This window comes from Mobula hypostoma, chromosome 8 (genome assembly GCF_963921235.1).
Source record: "Mobula hypostoma chromosome 8, sMobHyp1.1, whole genome shotgun sequence".
NCBI lineage: Eukaryota > Metazoa > Chordata > Chondrichthyes > Myliobatiformes > Myliobatidae > Mobula > Mobula hypostoma.
In genome coordinates, this window is record NC_086104.1 from 40673974 (window position 1) to 40693745 (window position 19772).

The 19772-nt window shown below is 39.8% G+C and overlaps 1 protein-coding gene across 2 annotated transcripts in view; it reads left to right on the plus strand.

Moving 5' to 3' along the window:
- Window positions 1–19772, plus strand: part of LOC134350487 (transcriptional-regulating factor 1-like) — a 262932-nt gene that overhangs the window by 14634 nt on the left and 228526 nt on the right. The window contains exon 1 of one of the 2 annotated variants that reach the window (XM_063055708.1): window positions 5279–5687. The exons of the other annotated variant lie outside the window; for it this stretch is intronic. The gene's annotated coding sequence lies outside the window, so the exon portion shown is untranslated. Of the gene's footprint in view, window positions 1–5278; window positions 5688–19772 lie in introns of those variants that run through there. 2 annotated transcript variants of the gene reach the window in all.

Genomic DNA, 19772 nt, shown 5'->3' on the forward strand with positions numbered 1-19772 from the left:
ATTGTCATAGTCTAAGTCACCTAGAACCTAGAAAGAAAAGTAATCTTATCACCTTAAGCAACAAACTGACGAACTGAGCTGGTCGGACAGCATCTGTGGGGTAGAGGAAAAATTTGTTGGCATTGTTAGTTGACCTGAATTATCAACAACTCCAGCATCTATGGTCTTGTGTTGACCCTATTATTTTAATTCCTTTTCAATTTCCAGTCAGAGCATGCTCATTCCTGACAATTCAGTCTTCCCATTCTGGTCGCTATGTTTACAGTTGCAACACTGTGTCTACACTGAAGTGGTTGTAGCAATGTAGCACTCTTTAAGTATGGTTGCAAGCATAATTTTAAAAGAAGCTATATTATCCCAGTATTTCAGATGAACATTGCTATTTTAATATATTTCAACACGTAAATTCTGATTAAAGGATCAGTGGTCCAAAGTATGACGTAGATGCTGCCTGGCCTGCCGTGTATTTATGTCTTCTTCTCAATTCAAATGTATTATATCTGCAGTATTTTTATTTTGTTCCAACATATGGTTCTGTTTATCTCCCATTCATGGCCTGAAGTTTTCCAATTCCTTTGAACTTGGGATGAATGAGCAAAAAAGTTGTCATCAAATGTTCCTTAAATTTTGCACTATCTGCATCAATGTCCCCCACCCCCTGGCAAACCCACCACCACCAGCCCTATTTTCCTTGCAGTGATATTTCATTTTTCAGGAAATATTTACAATAAAAGGGCTAACTATTAAGTGATTTTTTTAGTTACTGAAGTTATACATACAATTTGTTGGAGCATGCCACAGGGATTGTGGGTGTTGATGCAGAATTTTCAGGTATGCGTTTACAGCTTGATGAAGTATGACAGAATAGCGAAGGAGTAAAACAGTAGGTGTAATTTTATGCAATGTTTTACTGGAGGAACTCTGCAGGTCGAGCAGCATTTGAGGAGAGGGAAGACAATTTAGGGGTGGAATTATTGACGTTTCAGGTCAAAACTCTGCATCAGGACAAAGAACAGAGAGAGGAGATAGCCAGTAGAAAGAGGAGAGGGAGTGGCATGTCAGGCAGGGGGGTGACTGGTGGAACAAGGTGGGGTGAAATATGATGGGCAGGTTGAGCCAGGTGTGGGAAGGTTTGAGTTAGGAGATGGAAGCAGGAGGATGCTAGGTGAAGGCAGATGGAGCCAAGAGTGAGGAGGGTAAAGTTGGAGACAACTGGGAGGGTGATAAGTAAGAATACAAAGGCAACTAATACTGAAATCGAAAAATAAAGGTGATGATGGGAACCACTGAGGCACAGGTCAAGGGCAGATGGAACCAGAGATAGATGGGGGGAGGTGTAAACTTGTGTTGCTCTTGCAAAACCTTGGTACAGATACAAAATAAGCTGAATGTCCCTGGTCTGTACTGTAGCTTTTGACCAGACTACATCAACTTCATTCAAGCCAATGGATTATCTTTTACTTTTTGAGGCACGTGTTTGCTCATTGTACACAACACTTAAGCTAGAAAGCATTGTGAAGTCACAATATACTTTCAGATATTTAACTAAATAAATCTACCTTTTTTCCTCTCAGAAAAAGTAGTTATACTTGGAAGCAACAAGCAGAAAAACATTGCTTTGCAGTTTAACACTGAATCTCAGATGGTCCAAAATTGAACAGGAGGACCGGATGTGGTGTACTCTAAGCCCCTATGTCGCCTTTCATTTTATGTATGAGCTTTAAAATGAATGATTCTGTTTCCTCCAAGTTCTTTGAGATGGTTCAGCTGAAGTTTAACAGACACAATCAGAATAACAATGCAGAATTAGTCAGTCTTTCATGTTCTGGGAAATATGAAGTGAAGCTGCTCTAGCCCACTATAGACAATAGTTATCAATGTTACCTTCTAGCTACAGTCTGTTCAGATTGCCTCACAAACATGTTAATTACGATTGAGAATAGTTCCCATCCTGCTAGGTTAAAAATAAGTCCATCACCACTGCCTTTCTATGCTGTATACTTCATCTCTAAGCTCAAGTAACAGACCACATCACAGCTCATCCTGCCTATTCTCGCTGTCCATTCTCAACTCAAAATGACAACCCAGCAGGGTCACTGAAGCATTTATTTTTACTTTCCTTCCTTCCTCTTATCTGAATTGTGAAATCACAAGATAATTATTGATCTTCAAGAGCTCTCTGGTCTTGCTGCAATAGTTAATTTTTTTAAGTGCCTATGATTTTTGCGTTTGGTATTTATATCTGGAAACTAGTTCAAAGTGTTGAATATTACTGCATGCAGAAGATCAACCCAGTCTCAGTCTAAAATACCTTTTATTGGAATCTACAGTATATCCTCTTTGCTCATGAAATTTAAGTTCAAAGTAAATTTATTATCAAATATATATATATGTCACCAGATACAACTCTAAGATTCATTTTCTTGCGGGCATACTCAATGAACCTATAATAGAATAGTAACGGTAAGAGATTAAATGAAAGACGCACCAACTTGAACATTCAACCAATGTGCAGGAGACAACAAACTCTGCAAATACAAAAAGAAAGAAATAACAATTAAATAAATAAACAATAAATATACAAAAACATAGGATGAAGAATCCTTGAAAGTCAGTCCATAGGTTGCAGGAACATTTCAATGATGTGGCAAGTGAATTAAGAGACGTTATCCCCTTTGGTTCAAGAGCCTGATGGTTGAGTGGTAATAACAGTGTCTGACAGTATTGACCTCCAATGCATCATGGGGGAGGGTGGACCTCTTTTAATGATGAGATGGTAAATCTGACTAGAGCTGATTCAGTAGAGGAAGTTTTCAAAGAATGACCAGCTTCAAATTAAGATGGATCTTCTGAGCAGACAGCCCTTGGTAGGAAGCTGCTTGCAGAACATTTGGGTTTATGTATTATTTAAATATATCCAAAAGGATTTAAAATTAAGACAGTCATGTCAGGACTGGAATAGAACAAGTTTAAAAAAAAATACAGATGTGAAATTTCATGAGCACTAACTATGTTTAAGGCTATGTTGGGAATTAAATGGTTTACTTAAATATGACACAAGGAAGAATTAAGCATGCCAGTGCCCCATCCAAAGAGACACACTGGATATCTCCACATTGCTGAGTTTCCATTTTTAAATTGCTGATCCATTCTGGAATGGAAGAAAATGATAAGAGTTGGCTCAGACAGTTGCAGGGAGCTGAGCAGCCAAAAGCTTGCTTGCTCTCTCTGCATGCTAAGTACAACCAAAAAGATAGATAACTTATCTCATTGTCAATATGTTGTATGTTCTCTCAGTTTGAACAAATTCAGTTACATCAATTTAAGTTAACATGTCATTATTTTCATATAACAAAACATTCAAGATGTTTCACTTTAAAAAAAAATTGACAAGGCACACATCGACATGTTTGGGCTAATGATAAAAAGTTTGATCATAAATGTATATGGAAAGAATTTGAGTTTATGGGAATGCCAATTGAAAGGGCATAATGATGGCTTTATTAAATCTAGAATGCTTAGTAGACCAGAAGAGATTAGAGGCTTTGGAAAGTTTGAATGAATAGGCTGGATTTTAAACTCATGTTGAGAACTTTAAAAAGATGTTACTTGGTCACCATTAATGGTCAATGAGCGCGAGGCAGGATAAGTGAAGGGAACAGCTAGCTTGAGCAAGGAAGAGGATTTTTCCAAATTTGTCCAGTTTATAGAATTTAGCAAGGAGCATTTCAGCACTGGGCAACATGATACTGGTTAATGTTGAGCAAAGTTATAGAGATGAAAATAGTGACCATACAGATATGTGGTCGGAAGTTCATTCTGTGAAGCACTCTACCTTATTCAGTCAATCAGCAGGTTATAATTCTGCACTTTACTCATTGTCTATACTTTGGCTTCTGCATTTACTTGGTTCCTTGGTGGTAAAGCGTGATTATATTACATTAGGTGAAATTTCTTATTATTTTGTGAGTGTTTGTTAAAAAAAAATTCTGCAACTATGCTAGCTCGATGAATATGCCAGTAAAATTTATGGGAAATGAGCAACAGAACTTTCTTTTTCAGTGCATTGAAGCCGGGTGAACTTATCTCTTACTGTCACTACAAATTGATGCTAATATACCATTTATGTCCAAAATGTAAATTATATAACTGAGAAATTAAGAATATGGTACATGTGGATGTTATATTGACAGAACTGGGTTACTGCAAAGTTAATGGTTCTTTCAAGTTAAAAATTCATAGATTAATTGCTTTGCCTTGTAAGCTAAAATCACCAAAGACATGGAAACATAGATCTTTGTAGTACTAAATTCTATAAACTGTTCATTTTATTCATGAGATCATAAGGTGTAGGAGCAGAGTAGAATAACTGTCACCTTTGAGTGGGGGGGGGGGGTGAAAATTTGTCAATTCCTGTTTATTTCAAGTTACTGGCTTTTTTTTAACAAGGGGAATGTATATCTTTTCGATTTAGCTTAACCTTGCGTAATTCTGTCTCAAAGGAAATGGCAGAGGACCATAAGTCATAGGAACAGAATTAGACCATTTGGCCCATCGAGTCTGCTCTGCCATTCAATCATAGCTGATCCTTTTCTCGCCTCCTCAGCCCCACTCCCTGGCCTTCTTCCCATAATCTTTGATGCTTTGTTCAATCAAGAATCTATGAAGCTCTGCCTTAAATACACCCAACAACTTGGTTTTCACAGCTGCCTATAATAACAAATTCACCACCCTCTGACTAAAGAAATTTCTCAGCATCTCTGTTTTAAATGGATGCCCCTCTATCCTGAGGCTGTGCCCTCTCGTCCTGGACTCCCCTACCATGGGAAACATCCTTTCCACATCTACTCTGAATAGGCCTTTCAACATTCAAAAGGTTTCAATGAGATCCCCCCTCATCCTTCTAAATTCCAGCGAGTACAGACCCAGAACCATCAAATGTTCCTCGTGACAACCCTTTCATTCTCAGAATCATCCTTGTGAACCTCCTCTGAAACGAGAAAATCTGCAGATGCTGGAAATCCAAGCAACACACACATTTGATTTGAAAGTGGGCTGGGGGGGGGGGGGTGCGATAGTGTTACTGGAAGTTTGAGAAATCGATGTTCATGCCATCAGGTTGGAGGCTACCCAGATGGAATACAGTATAAGGTATCATGATAAGGCTACACTTAGGTTGGAAGAACAAGACCTTGTATTCTGTTTCAGTAGCCTCCAACTTGATGGCATGAACATTGATTTCTCAAACTTCCAGTAATACCTTCCTCGCCCCCCCCTCACCATTTCCCATCCCCTTTTCCCTCTCTCGTGTTATCTCCTTGCCTGCCCAACACCTCCCTCTGGTGCTCCTCCCCCTTTTTTTCATTCTTCCATGGCCTTCTGTCTCTTTCACCAATCAACTTCCTAGCTCTTTGCATCATCCCTCCCCCTCCAAGTTTCACTTATTACTTGGTGTTTCTTCTCCCCTTCTCCCACCTTTCAAACCTACTCCTCAGTGCTTTTTATCTCCAGTCCTGCCGAAGGGTTTCGGCTTGAAACGTCGACTGTGCTTTTTTTCCATAGATGCTGCCTGGCCTGCTGAGTTCCTCCAGCATTTTGTCTCTGTTGCACGACCTCTTCTGAACTCTCTCCAATGCCAGATCATCTTTTCTTGGATGTGGAGCCCAAAACTGTTCACAATACTCAAGGTGAGCCCTCAACAACGCTTAATAAAGCCTCAGCATCACATTGGTGCTCTTGTATTCTAGACCTCTTGAAATGAATGCTAATATTGCACTTTCCTTCTTCACCATCGACTCAACCTGCAAGTTGACCTTTAGGGTGTTCTGCACAAGGACTCCCAAGTCCCTTTGCTTCTCAGATTTTTGGATTTTCTCCCTGTTTAGAAAATAGTCCGCACATTTATTTCTACTACCAAAGTGCATGACCATGCATTTTCCAACACTGTATTTCATTTGCCACTCTCTTGCCCATTCTCCTCATCTCTCTAAGTCCTTCTGCAGCCTACCTATTTCTTCAACACTACCTGCACCTCCACCAATCTTTGTATCATCTGCAAACTTGGCAACAACTCCATCTATTCCATTATCTAAGTCATTGATATACAGCAACACCGAACCCTGCGGAACACTACGAGTCACTGGACAGAAAAAGATCCTTTTATTGCCACTCACTGCCTCCTACCAATCTGCCAATGCTCTAACCATGCCAGTAACTTTCCTGTAATACCATAGGCTTTTAACTTGGTAATCAGTCTCATGTATGGAACCTTGTCAAAGGTTTTCTGATAGTCCAAGTATACAACACCTACTGCATCCACTTTATCTATCCTACTTGTGATCTCCTCAAAGGATTCCAACAGGTTTGTCAGGCAAGATTTTCTCTTAAGGAAACCGTGCTGACTTTGTCCTATCTTGTCCTGTGTCACGAAGAACTCCATTACCTCATCCTTATTAATTGACTCCAACATCTTCCCAACCACTGACTAACTGGTTAATAATTTCCTTTCTGCTGCCTTCCTCCTTTCTTAAAGAGTGGAGTGACATTTGCAATTTTCCAGTCCTCTGACACCATGTCTTGAGTCCAATAATTTTTGAAAGATCATTACTAATGCCTCCACCATTTCTACCACTACTTCTTTCAGAACCCTGGGGTGCAATTCATCTGGTCTAGAGTCTTCCACAGAGAAGACTGATGCAAAATACTCATTTCGTTCATCTGCCATCTCCTTTACCCCCGTTATTATTTCTCTGGCCTTATTTTCTAGCGGTTCTACATCCACTCTCATCTTCTTTTATTTTTTACAGACTTGAAAAAGCTTTTACTATCCACTTTGATATTGTTTGCTAGCTTGCTTTCATATTTCATCTTTTCTCACATAATGCTTCTTTTCATTGCTCTTTGTAGGTTTTTAAAAGTTTCCTAATCTGCTATCTTCCCACTAATTTTTGCTTTGTTGTATGTTTTCTCTTTTGCTGTTACATTATCTTAGACTTCCTTTGTCAGTCACAGTTGCACTATTGTGCTATTTGAGTATTTCATTTTTAGAATACATTGATCCCACACCCTCTTCATTTTTCCCAGAAATTGATGCCATTGCTGCTCTGCTGTCATCTCCTTCCAATTTACTTTGGCCAATTCCCCTCTCATGCCAATGTAATTTCCTTTACTCAACTGAAATACTGCTACATCAGACTTTACTTTCTCTCTATCAAATTTCAAGTTGAACTTGAATCCAAGAAAAGATGTGCTGGCATATTGTGATCACTGCCTCCTAAATGTTCTTTTACCTTTAAGCTCCCTAATTACCTCTGGTTCATTGCATAACATCCAATCCAGTGTAGCTGATCCCCTACTCGGCTCAACGACAAACTGCTTTATTAGGCATCGATCTCTTCTCTCTTTCCTCAATTATGCTTCTCAGTCCTACCAATGACCTCAAAATTTTCTAGCATCAACCCTAGTGCTGTGACATCTTTCTGGTTGTGTGGTGACCAAAAATGTATATATATACCTTAAATATTTGATTGGATTCAACTATGAACGCCCTGCTCTTTGTGTCTAAGATATATTATTTGGCCCGTGTATCTTGTGTCTTTCCATAAATCTGGCTTTCGGCAATTAATTGCTATTCCCTTTCTTTGCTTACCCTTTACAAAATGCAGTATTATGACATTTAACTTTAAATTTGCAACTTTTCTTCCCAACTGGCCAGTCCATTGATACCTCTCTAAAGTGAACAAGTTACTTCCTCCCACTCAGCTGGGCCAACTTCTTGAGAATGGAAAACTGCTTAAATATGTTTCAAACTAAATTATTGATTTTAAAAAAATGTGAAAAGTAAGTGTTCAAGCACTGAGACCAACAGAGTACCTGCCCCTCCTGGAAATAGTCTTACATTCACAAATTATCTCAAAACCATTAATCTGTTTCCTGCCATTGATCTAACCATGGATGCAACTTATCATTCTCACTTGAATCCTCTGTTGTTACTACATTTCTAATTTTGGTCTGCAAGTGAAGTTTTGTCAAATGCTTAGGTGAAGTCCTTGTACCAACCACCCATGTCAACAGTACCATCCTGTTTTGTTACCACCCTGAAATATTCACTCTGGCATTAACAAATTAGTTTTGATTTTCCTTGTCAGACTTGTGTCTTTTTAAATGATTTTGAACCTCAGGACATCTTTCTGTAGTAGTTGCCCCCATTGATGAAAGACTGAATGGCCAATAAATACCTTTTTAAATCAACAGTAGCACCACACCTATAATCAAAAAGAATTAGAAAATGTTGAAAATTGTGATTGTTTTTCCTTTCTTGAATCATTTCATTCACAAATGCTAAATTATCTACTTTGAAAGAAAATAAAGCCTCTTAATATTTCCCCTCTCTATTATGATACGTAGTTTTCCCTCTTCTTTCTCAACTGAAATATCTGTGCTGTTCACAGATGTGCATTCTATTCAAATTGTTTCCGACTTCAAATTTAGTTAACAGTTTGAGTCTCCATATGGTTTTCTTCCTTCCTTTGTAGCATTAACAATTAGCTTTTTAAAAAATCTGATCAATGATGAATTTAACTCAATTATGATTACAACAGTTAAAGGGGTCTTCCATCTACATTCCATTTAAAAAAAAGAGAAACTAGAGTCATAGTACAGCACAGAAACAAACCCTTTGTACTACCATGCTAACTAAATACCCATCTATACTGGAACAGACAGTCCACAGGAGGAACTTGGCAAGTCAAGCAGAGTTTGTTTGAGGTGTGCGGGGGGGGGTGGGAGGGGGATGACGGGGATAATTGTCAAAGTTATAGGTGAAAAAATTTCCATCTTCTGTTTTTTTTTTCTTTTGACTGCTTCCATTTGTTGTTCACTTGTTTCTGTCTCCCAACACTAGTCCACATCCTTTCCCATTTAGCTCTATCTACCTATTATCCTTTGCCCCCTCCTCAGTTCAACTGTCACTCACTGAATCCAGTTTCACCTCTCCACGTCTCTGCTTTATACTGACTACCTTTCCTCTCCATTCTCCATCATAATGTAGGATCTCAACCAAATATGTCACCAATTCCATTACCCCACAGATGTTGATTGAACACTAATTTCCTCCAGCAGACTGTTTGTTGCTCCTGATTCCAGCATCTGTGCTCTCTTGTGTACCAATTTATACTAACTCCATTTATCAGCATTTGATCTGGAGCCTGGCAATTCAAGTACTTGTCTGGAAACTTCTTGAATGTTCTGAGAGCACCCACTTCCAATATCCACTCAGGCCGTACTTTGAAGATTCTACGGGATGAAAATGAATTCTTCCTCCTATTCCATCTGGACAGCTTAAGCCTATGCTTCCAGTTTTGAATACGAAGGGTGAAAGTTCCCTACTCTCTGTTTTATCTTTGCCCCTCAAAATTCTGGATACCTTTTTTCAACTCCTTCCCTCATCCTCTTGCCACTCCAAGGAAAACAAACCCAGCCTAACCAGTCTCTTCTTATAACTGGAACTGTCCATCCCAGGCAACATTCTGGTGAATCTTCTCTGAGCTCTTCCTTCCAGTAGTGTGATCATCAGAAATGCATAGCCCCTGCTGTGGCCACACCATTGTTTTATAAAGTTGTCCTGTACCCTCCATGCTCATACGTTCTGTGCTGTGGTGAAAGAAAGCAAGCATTCAGTATGTATTTTATTAAATCACCATTCTACCTATACTGCCACCTTCAGGAATCCTTGAATGTGCACACAAAGTCTCACTGTTTTTCTATGCTCCCGAGGGCCCTAACATTTATGGTGTATACTCTCCTCTTAGTAATTGTTCCAGGGTGTATCACCTTGCATTTATCAAGATTAAATTCAATTTGCCATTTCTTTGCTCATCTCACCAGCTGATTAATAAAATTCTGAAGCTGATACCGACCTACCTCACTATCAGCATCACAAGTTTTTCTTGCAAAAAATTACTAGTTTTTTAAAAATAAATATGTAACATAAAGACTTCTCTGCACACAGACAAACACTGGTGACTGCCAGGGACAATTAACAAGGATCGTCAATGATAGGATAATTTTTCATAAATGCTTGCACTGCTGCCTTTTACATTTGAATTTATTGGGTAAGAAATTAAATAAAAGTAGATGGGCCCTAAGAAAAGGTAAAACATACCCATTTTATTCCATTGTATGTTGGCAAGAAATCTTTGTTCCAAACTGAGCAAATATCATTTTTATCACTACAGATATATCAAAACTCTTTTTGGCTGCAATGTGCTGTCAAAACTCAGTGCAGTAGATTCTGGTAGGCCCCAGTGAGCATGTGATATAAGCAAACCTTGGAATTTGTTTTTACTTTCACTTTATCAGTTCTCATCTTAGTGAGTGTGCAGCTAAACATTTCATAGTAGCTCAACTCGAGTAACACTTAAATATAGTGGCTTAGAAAGGACAATAGCTTACATTTATTTTGTATGTTTTGCATAAATTAAGAGATGGGGATGCAGTTCATATTTTGACGATTTTAAGTAGAAGATAAGGTTATTAGTTTCTGTAATGGTTTTCCATGTCTTTTAGTTTAATTGTACACTTGCTATTGTTCTAAGCCATTAAGTCCAGCTGTTAAGTTCCAGTTTTTATGCTTCACATAAGCCTCCTCAAATCTTACTTGAGGAGGGGCCTTCTGTTCTTTTCACACTTGTGTTGATCTGCTTCTCCACAATGCCAAGCAATTCATTGTATGGAAACTGCCTCTTCAGTTAACCACGATTCATTTGTACTAATGCTATATTAACCCCATTTTATCCCAACACTATCACCAGTAGAGTGTGCAAATTCCATACAGAAGCAACTGAAGATCATTGGGGGTATCAATATATTTCTTATAAATCTTATTGAGAAAGATTTTATTCATGTATTTATAAATAAATAGTGATGGAGCAATAGATAACAGAACCCAATAATTCCTTGTTGATGTCCCTTTCCTCCTTTATGATGTTCTTTTTTTAACTAAAAAAAATTGGATCTGCCCTGATATTGAGAAGTTACTTCTGAAATGCCATCTCATGTTTCACTGCATGAGGAAACTACTGTATATAAATGTTTAATACGGTCCTCCAGCTGAGGGATTTACTGCTAGTCTCAATACTTGGAAGTTTAGATTTGAAATGGTTGTCTGGTATGGAAAATGAGAATCACATTGAATCCAAGTTGGGTTGGCCAATTGGATACTAAATTAGATGGTGGTAGTGGAGGGTTATTTTTCATATTGGAGGCCTGTGACTAGTGTAGGGGATTGGTGCTAGATTTCTTGTTGATTATCATATGTATTAATGATTTAGATGACAGTGTACACGACAAGATTACTAAGTTTGCAGGTGGTGTGTTGAAAGGTTTTCTAAGATTGCAACAAGATCTAAATCAATTGGAATGGCAGATGGAACTTAGATAAATGTGAAGTGATGCATTTTAGGAGGTTAAAAATAAGACAGGACTAAGACACTGAATGACAGAACCCTGTGGATTGTTGTAGAACAGCGTATTGTGAGCAGTTTTGGTGATCGTATCTAAGGTGCTGTTATCGGAAGGAGTCCAGAGAAGGTTTCGAGAATTGTCCCAGGGATGAAAGGGTTAATGCATGAAGATTGTTTAATGGTTCTGGGCCTGTACTCAATGGAGATCAGAAGAATGAAGGAGATCTCATTGAAACCTACCAAGTATTGAAAGGCCTAGATAGAATGGATGTTCAAAGTAAATTTATTATCAATGTACATACTGTATATGTCACCATATACAACCCTGAGATCCATTTTCTTGCAGGTATACACAGTAAATCAAAGAAACACAACATAATCAATGATAGACTGCACCACCAGGATGAACAAACAATCAATGTGCAAAAGACAACAAACTGCAAATACAAAAGTAAAAGAAACAATAAATATTGAGAAACAACACACATCAAAGTTGCTGGTGAACGCAGCAGGCCAGGCAGCATCTATAGGAAGAGGCGCAGTCGACGTTTCAGGCCGAGACCCTTCCTAAGTTGTAGGACAACTTCAGTGATGGGGCGAGTGAAGTTATCCCCTCTGGTTCAACAGCCCGCTGGTTGAGGGGTAATAACTGTTCCTGAACCTGATGGTGTGGGTCCTGAGACTCCTGTACCTTCTTCCTAATGGCAGCAGCAAGAAGAGATCTTGGCCTGGGCGCAGGGGTCCTTGATGATGGATGCTGCTTTCCTGTGACAGTGTTCCATGTAGATGTGCTCAATGGTGGAGGAGGGCTTTATCCACGATGGACTGGGCCACATCCACTACTTTTTGTAGGATTTTCTGTTCAAAAGCATTGGTGCTTCCCTACCAGGCAGTAATGCAACCAATTAATTTACTCTCCACCAGACTTCTATAGAAGTTTGTCAACATTTTAAAGGTGCTGCCATGCTTTCTTTATAATTTCACTTATGTGTTGGGCCCAGGACAGGTCTTCTGAAATGGTAACACCAAGGAATTTAAAGTTGCTCACCCTCTCCACCTCTGATTCCTCCGATGAGGACTGGCGTTGGACACCTGATTTCCTCCTATCATCAGCTCCTTGGTCTTGCTGTCATTGTGTGAGAGGTTGTTGTTGTGACAGCACTCAGCCAGATTTTCAATCTACCTCCTATTTCCTCACCACCTTTGATTTGGCCAACAGTGGTGGCATCTGCAAACTTAAATATGGCATTGGAACTGTTCCTAGCCTTGCAGTCATAAGTATAAAGTGAGTGGAGCAAGGGGCTAAGCACCCAGTCTGGTGGTGCACCTGTGCTGATGATAGAGTTTGTGGAGAAGATGTTGTTGCCAATCCAAACTTGACTGTCTGCAAGTGAGGAAATTGAGGATCCAATTGCACAAAGAGGTATTGAGGCCAAGGTCTTGAAGCCTATTGATTAGTCATAAGGGGTTGATAGTATTGAATGCTGAGCTATAGTTGATAAAGAGCATCCTGATGTATGCATCTTTGCTGTTCATACGTTCCAGGATTGAGTGAAGAGCCAATGCAATGGCATCTGCTGTGTACCTATTGTGCTAGCAGACAAATTGGAATGGATCCAAATCGCTTCTCAGGCAGAAGTTGGTATGTTTCATCATCTGTCTCTCAAAGCACTTCATCACTGTGGATGTAAGTGCTATTGGATAATAGACATTGAGGCAGGTCACCTTGTTCTTCTTGGATACCAGTATAATTGAAGCCTTCTTGAAGCAGAGGGGTACCTCAGACTGCCAAAGTGAGTGATTAAGTACATCGATGAACACTCCTGCCAGATGATCATCACAGGTCTTTAGTACTCAACCAGGTATCCCATCTGGGCCAGATGCTTTCCCTGTGTTCATCCCCTTGAAGGAAGCTCTCACATTGGCCTCAGAGATGGAAACCATAGGATTATTGGGGGGATGTGGGAGTTCATGAAGTTTCCTCCATGTTTTGATGGATGTGGAGGGGATGTTTCCAGTAGTGGGAGAGTCCAGGAATAGAAGGCACAACCCTCATTTGGGCTTCTACAAATAAAAGGATCGGGCTTGGAGATAATATTTCAGAGTTGATAGTTGATTTGTTAAGGGATGGAAAACTGTTGGAATGAATAGATTATTTTAAGGTTAGCATGTTATGAGTGGGGTGCCTTAGGCCTGGAGTTTTATGTATTATCCATTGTACTGGCTTGGCTTCAGCATTGTAACAATAAAACTCAGCTTTCATGGAATGAATAACATCAAATTTTGACATTTCTATGAATATATAGTTTTGAAGAAAAAGACAAAGTTATGCTTAGTGATTCAGCACTCTGCCACAGGTTTTGCTGCTTTGTAGCCTTTCCTGTAATTTAGGAAAATCAATGATCTGTTGAGGAGTATTGAGGAATATCTTCGACATTAAACAATGTGAAAATAATATGCATTATTGCCAATGAGTAGTTTTTTTGGTGGCAATCTAAGTCACAATAACTATTTGACAAACTCTCTGAGATTTGGGAAAACCCTTTTTTTATTTGTGTGGATGAATCATATTTCCTTTGGATAAATAATTCAAGATGTAATATTTCTTTTAACTATTGTCAAGTGAAGTTTTATCTGAATTTCAGGAAGTTTCAGCTTCTGCTTTGATGTTATCTTTTTTGAGGGACTATGTGTTTGAAAGATTGTGTAAAATTTTGTTAGTCCTGCCCTGCCTCCAGTTAGCTGTTTGACAAAATTCCTCAAGGCGATATGCTGGTTCAGCAGTTTGATGATATAACTTGACAAGATGCTAGGAATCTTCTTCCTAAAATTATGCTTAAACTCAACTGACATTTGGAAAGGAATGCTTACCATGGAGATCGTAAGATCCTTGTTTGTACTGGAAGTCACACAGTGCTTACTTTATTTTAAGCCCACTTCCTTTGACAACTGATAGTTTTAAAGTTGCTTCTGCTGCTGTCAGATTTTAACTTCTGTCTATTTAAAAATTGACTTCAATTGCTATGTATGTTCATGCAGGATCTAGCCCTTAGTTCCAGGAGTCATTAATCGAGGCTTCTAGATTACAAGTCCAGCATTATAATCACTACACATTCATAATTACTGGCATGTAATATTTTTCTGTGACAAATACCATTATCCCCAACAGCAGTAGACAAATTGCAATGGCTCTACATCCAATTTGTTAAACCAGATGTCTTGGGGAAATGCTGGTCTTGCCAGAAACTCACATTTGAAAATTTAATTCAAATTAGATGAGGTTTTAAACATGGAAACTGTTTGCCTGTCACCACAGTCCTCATGGCAAATCTAAGCACTGACTTAGAGATTAGTTTGATGATGTTGATTAACTGGCTGTGAAACCCAGGTTTACTGCTGTATTGTGCATTCTCCCCTGCTCCTTCTCCCAATTTATATTGAATTATTGGATGGAATTTGAGTTGAGAACCTTGGGAACATTGACTTATTAGACCATGTTACACAGACCAATGTTTAAGATAAGGCAGAATGTGTACCATCCCCAGATTAGGTTCTTAAACAGAACATCCTTAACAGTTACATTGAAGCAAGCACTAGATTCCTTGCTTGTGCAAGTAAATGCCTTAATTTCTGTGTCAGGTTGGTGTCCTCCTCCAAACTGTTTTGGCTTTGAGTGTGGTTGTGATTTGCAGGTTCTCACCCCAGTGATCTCTAACTTCTCTTCAACTCGAGTACTGCCTCCCACTTATTGCTGGTACCCCAAACCCAATTTGATAGGTATATCACCCTGCCTGTAACTCAACCCCGGTGTCAACCTTTACCATCTCCAACTCGGAGCTGCAACTCTACTGTCAACATTACATAAGAGACTGGGTATACCTGGCTCAACGTTACCACGCTGAATGCTCTATCCCATTCTTGATCCTCAGATGGCAGCAGTGACCCTGATTAGTGACTTAGCTGGTTGGGTACTATGCCCACTAACACCCCTATCCCCCCATCTCTGATAACAGTGGAACTTGTAATTCTTCAAAACTATGTCTGAATCTGTAGGTCTGTGAGGGTCACTGAAGGACTCCTATTTCAAGGCACATGATTAAATTTGATTTCTTTCTGATATAAAGAGTGTTTTTTTGAAATTAAGATAACATTACAGATTGTTCTTGTTTATTTCACTCTAAGCTAAGTATTTGGAGTGGATTACTGACATTTGCTAATAAAATAATGAAAGGCATGTTTTTATTTAACACCGTTAATGACCCTGGAGTTCCGCAAGTGCTGTACAGGCAGTGATATATTCTTGACATGTGGTCACAGTAACCATCATTCTTTTCTTTTTCTTGTATAGTCTCTCAGTATCGAAGAATCTGCTTTAGTGCTGTGGGCCCTGTGGTGGTCCATGAGTAACTAGATGGGATCTGTTGACTCTGCCATGTCTGCTCTGTGAGGAGGGTTGGTAGATATCTTAGGCATTGGCAGGACCCTTCAGCTGTTGATCCTGGCCTTTTGCATGATCCTGACTTGAGGTTCTCAGTGTCATTCTTATAATTCTGCATGTTGATTAGTCTTGGGTTAGGGACTTCCCAAGACAGGTGAAGATGCTACATGTTGTATAGTAGTGGTCACCAACCTTTTAAAGCCCAAAATCCCCTACCTCGACCTTAGTGAAAGGCAGGATCTACCTACTAAATCATTTAGAGAAAAAACAGCTCAGACTGTACTTCTAATTTGAGGCCTTTTATTTGGGCTAATTGTATTTGAATTACACAAAATACTTCTGTCACACTTTCAAATTAATTCAAACAAGAAAACACTGTAACTAGCATATCAAACAGGACATAGCTGTCCTTCTTTAAGAATATTACCATACTTCATACCTTTAATTCTCAGTTTCACTATTTAATTTTATCTCAACATGAAAAATAAATGAATAAAAATTGACTGTTGCACTCAGTGTGATGACTGGGGCTGAATACTTTCTGCTAGTTCCCTGAAATTTGGCTCATAACTACAGACAGCCAGTCTGAGATAGTCTGTGAGGTGTCTGTCAGTAAGACAGCTCCTGTACTTAGAATTAATAATTTTCATCTGTGAAAATGCAATTTCACTTAGATAAGTTGACCCGAAGTAGGCACTGACTTTTAGTGCTATAAAACCAACGCGCACACCGCGCATTGCTGGGGCCCCATCAGTAGTAATTGCCACCAGTTTATGAATAGGGATGTCATTTTCACAGACATATTTTTTAAACTCATTGTAAATATCCTCACCTCTCATTCTCTCCTTTTATTGCAAAAGAGTGAGGAAGCCCTCCTTTGTTGTAAAATCTTGAAAAGCCATTCTGTCAAATACAACAAGCTGAGCTGTTTGCATTACATCCAGGGATTCATCAAACTGTAGTGAAAAATATTCACAGAGTGGCAAGTCCTTTAACACTTGTCGATCCACATCCTCTGACAGTGACTCTGCCCTCCTTGTCACTTTTGCAGGGCCAAACGGTATATTATGTATTGCGGTTGTGATGTCGTTTTTGTTTTTAAAGTCATTAGAAAGAGTCTGTGCGGTAATGGCCATTGCTTCCTTGAATAAATTGCCATCTGTAAAAGGCTTCTTGTGTTTAGCCAAAAGGTGACTTACACAGAATGATGCTTCAATAGCAGCCTTACTTTGAGCAGCATGTTTTGTCGAAAACAACAGAAATTCCTCTTCCCATTCTGGATGGAATTTGTACATTTTCAGCTTCTTTTGTGGAGCCTCCACCATGCTAGCGAGCTACCTTGCAGGATATCACCAGTGAGTACCATATATTGATGTTTGCGACAGTCTGTACTCTTATCTAATCTAATTGGTCATTTTGATGCAGCACAAGCTTCGCTGAAAAAAATACAACAGCTAAATCAAAACCTCCAGGCCACAGACCGATACATTGCCGTGAAGAATGCAGGGGTACAGTGGTAGTTGGAACGCACCCAGCACATCTTTAAGAAAAAAGTCAAAATAAACAAGCTAATTTATTAGGTGCCACCCGACACGTAAATGTCAGCCCAGATCTTCGTGGTAATGTATCGGTCCACGGCCCGGAGGTTGGAGACCACTGGTTTAGCCAAAAAGTAACTTACACGAAATGATGCTTCAATAGCAGCCTTATTTTGAGCAGCATGTTTTGTGAAAAACGATTGCTGGGCCTTCAACACCGATTTCAGCTCTTCAACTTTCCTGGTATGAATTGCGCTCTTTGTGGGGTCTTTAAATTTCTGGTGGTTGGTGTTGTGGTGCCACTCCAGATTCCCTCTTTTAGTCAGTGTTTGTGTTTGGTGGCACAACATACATACACACTTGTCTTTCACCAAGGTAAATAGAAATTCCTCTTCCCATTCTGGATGGAATTTGTACGATTTCGCCTCCTTTCGTGGAGCCTCCACCATGCTATCAGGATATCACAAGCGAGTGCCGTATATAGAAAACATAGAAACATAGAAAATAGGTGCAGGAGTAGGCCATTCGGCCCTTCGAGCCTGCACCGCCATTTATTATGATCATGGCTGATCATCCAACTCAGAACCCCGCCCCAGCCTTCCCTCCATACCCCCTGACCCCCGTAGCCACAAGGGCCATATCTAACTCCCTCTTAAATATAGCCAATGAACTGGCCTCAACAGTTTCCTGTGGCAGAGAATTCCACAGATTCACCACTCTCTGTGTGAAGAAGTTTTTCCTCATCTCGGTCCTAAAAGGCTTCCCCTCTATCCTCAAATGGTGGCCCCTCGTTCTGGACTTCCCCAACATCGGGAACAATCTTCCTGCATCTAGCCTGTCCAATCCCTTTAGGATCTTATACGTTTCAATCAGATCTCCCCTCAATCTTCTAAATTCCAACGAGTACAAGCCCAGTTCATCCAGTCTTTCTTCATATGAAAGTCCTGCCATCCCAGGAATCAATCTGGTGAACCTTCTTTGTACTCCCTCTATGGCAAAGATGTCTTTCCTCAGATTAGGGGACCAAAACTGCACACAATACTCCAGGTGTGGTCTCACCAAGGCCTTGTACAACTGCAGTAGTACCTCCCTGCTCCTGTACTCGAATCCTCTCGCTATAAATGCCAGCATACCATTTGCCTTTTTCACCGCCTGCTGTACCTGCATGCCCACTTTCAATGACTGGTGTATAATGACACCCAGGTCTCGTTGCACCTCCCCTTTTCCTAATCGGCCACCATTCAGATAATAATCTGTTTTCCTATTTTTGCCACCAAAGTGGATAACTTCACATTTATCCACATTAAATTGCATCTGCCATGAATTTGCCCACTCACCCAACCTATCCAAGTCACCCTGCATCCTCTTAGCATCCTCCTCACTGCTAACACTGCCACCCAGCTTCGTGTCATCCGCAAACTTGGAGATGCTGCATTTAATTCCCTCATCCAAGTCATTAATATATATTGTAAACAACTGGGGTCCCAGCACTGAGCCTTGCGGTACCCCACTAGTCACCGCCTGCCATTCTGAAGAGGTCCCGTTTATTCCCACTCTTTGCTTCCTGTCTGCTAACCAATTCTCCACCCACACCAATACCTTACCCCCAATACCGTGTGCTTTAAGTTTGCACACTAATCTCCTGTGTGGGACCTTGTCAAAAGCCTTTTGAAAATCCAAATATACCACATCCACTGGTTCTCCCCTATCCACTCTACTAGTTACATCCTCAAAAAATTCTATTAGATTCGTTAGACATGATTTTCCTTTCACAAATCCATGCTGACTTTGTCCGATCATTTCACTGCTTTCCAAATGTGCTGTTATCACATCCTTGATAACTGACTCCAGCAGTTTCCCCACCACCGACGATAGGCTAACCGGTCTATAATTCCCTGGTTTCTCTCTCCCTCCTTTTTTAAAAAGTGGGGTTACATTAGCCACCCTCCAATCCTCAGGAACTAGCCCAGAATCTAACGAGTTTTGAAAAATTATCACTAATGCATCCACTATTTCTTGGGCTACTTCCTTAAGCACTCTAGGATGCAGACCATCTGGCCCTGGGGATTTATCTGCCTTCAATCCCTTCAATTTACCTAACACCACTTCCCTACTAACATGTATTTCGCTCAGTTCCTCCATCTCACTGGACCCTCTGTCCCTTACTATTTCTGGAAGATTATTTATGTCCTCCTTAGTGAAGACAGAACCAAAGTAATTATTCAATTGGTCTGCCATGTCCTTGCTCCCCATAATCAATTCACCTGTTTCTGTCTGCAGGGGACCTACATTTGTCTTTACCAGTCTTTTCCTTTTTACATATCTATAAAAGCT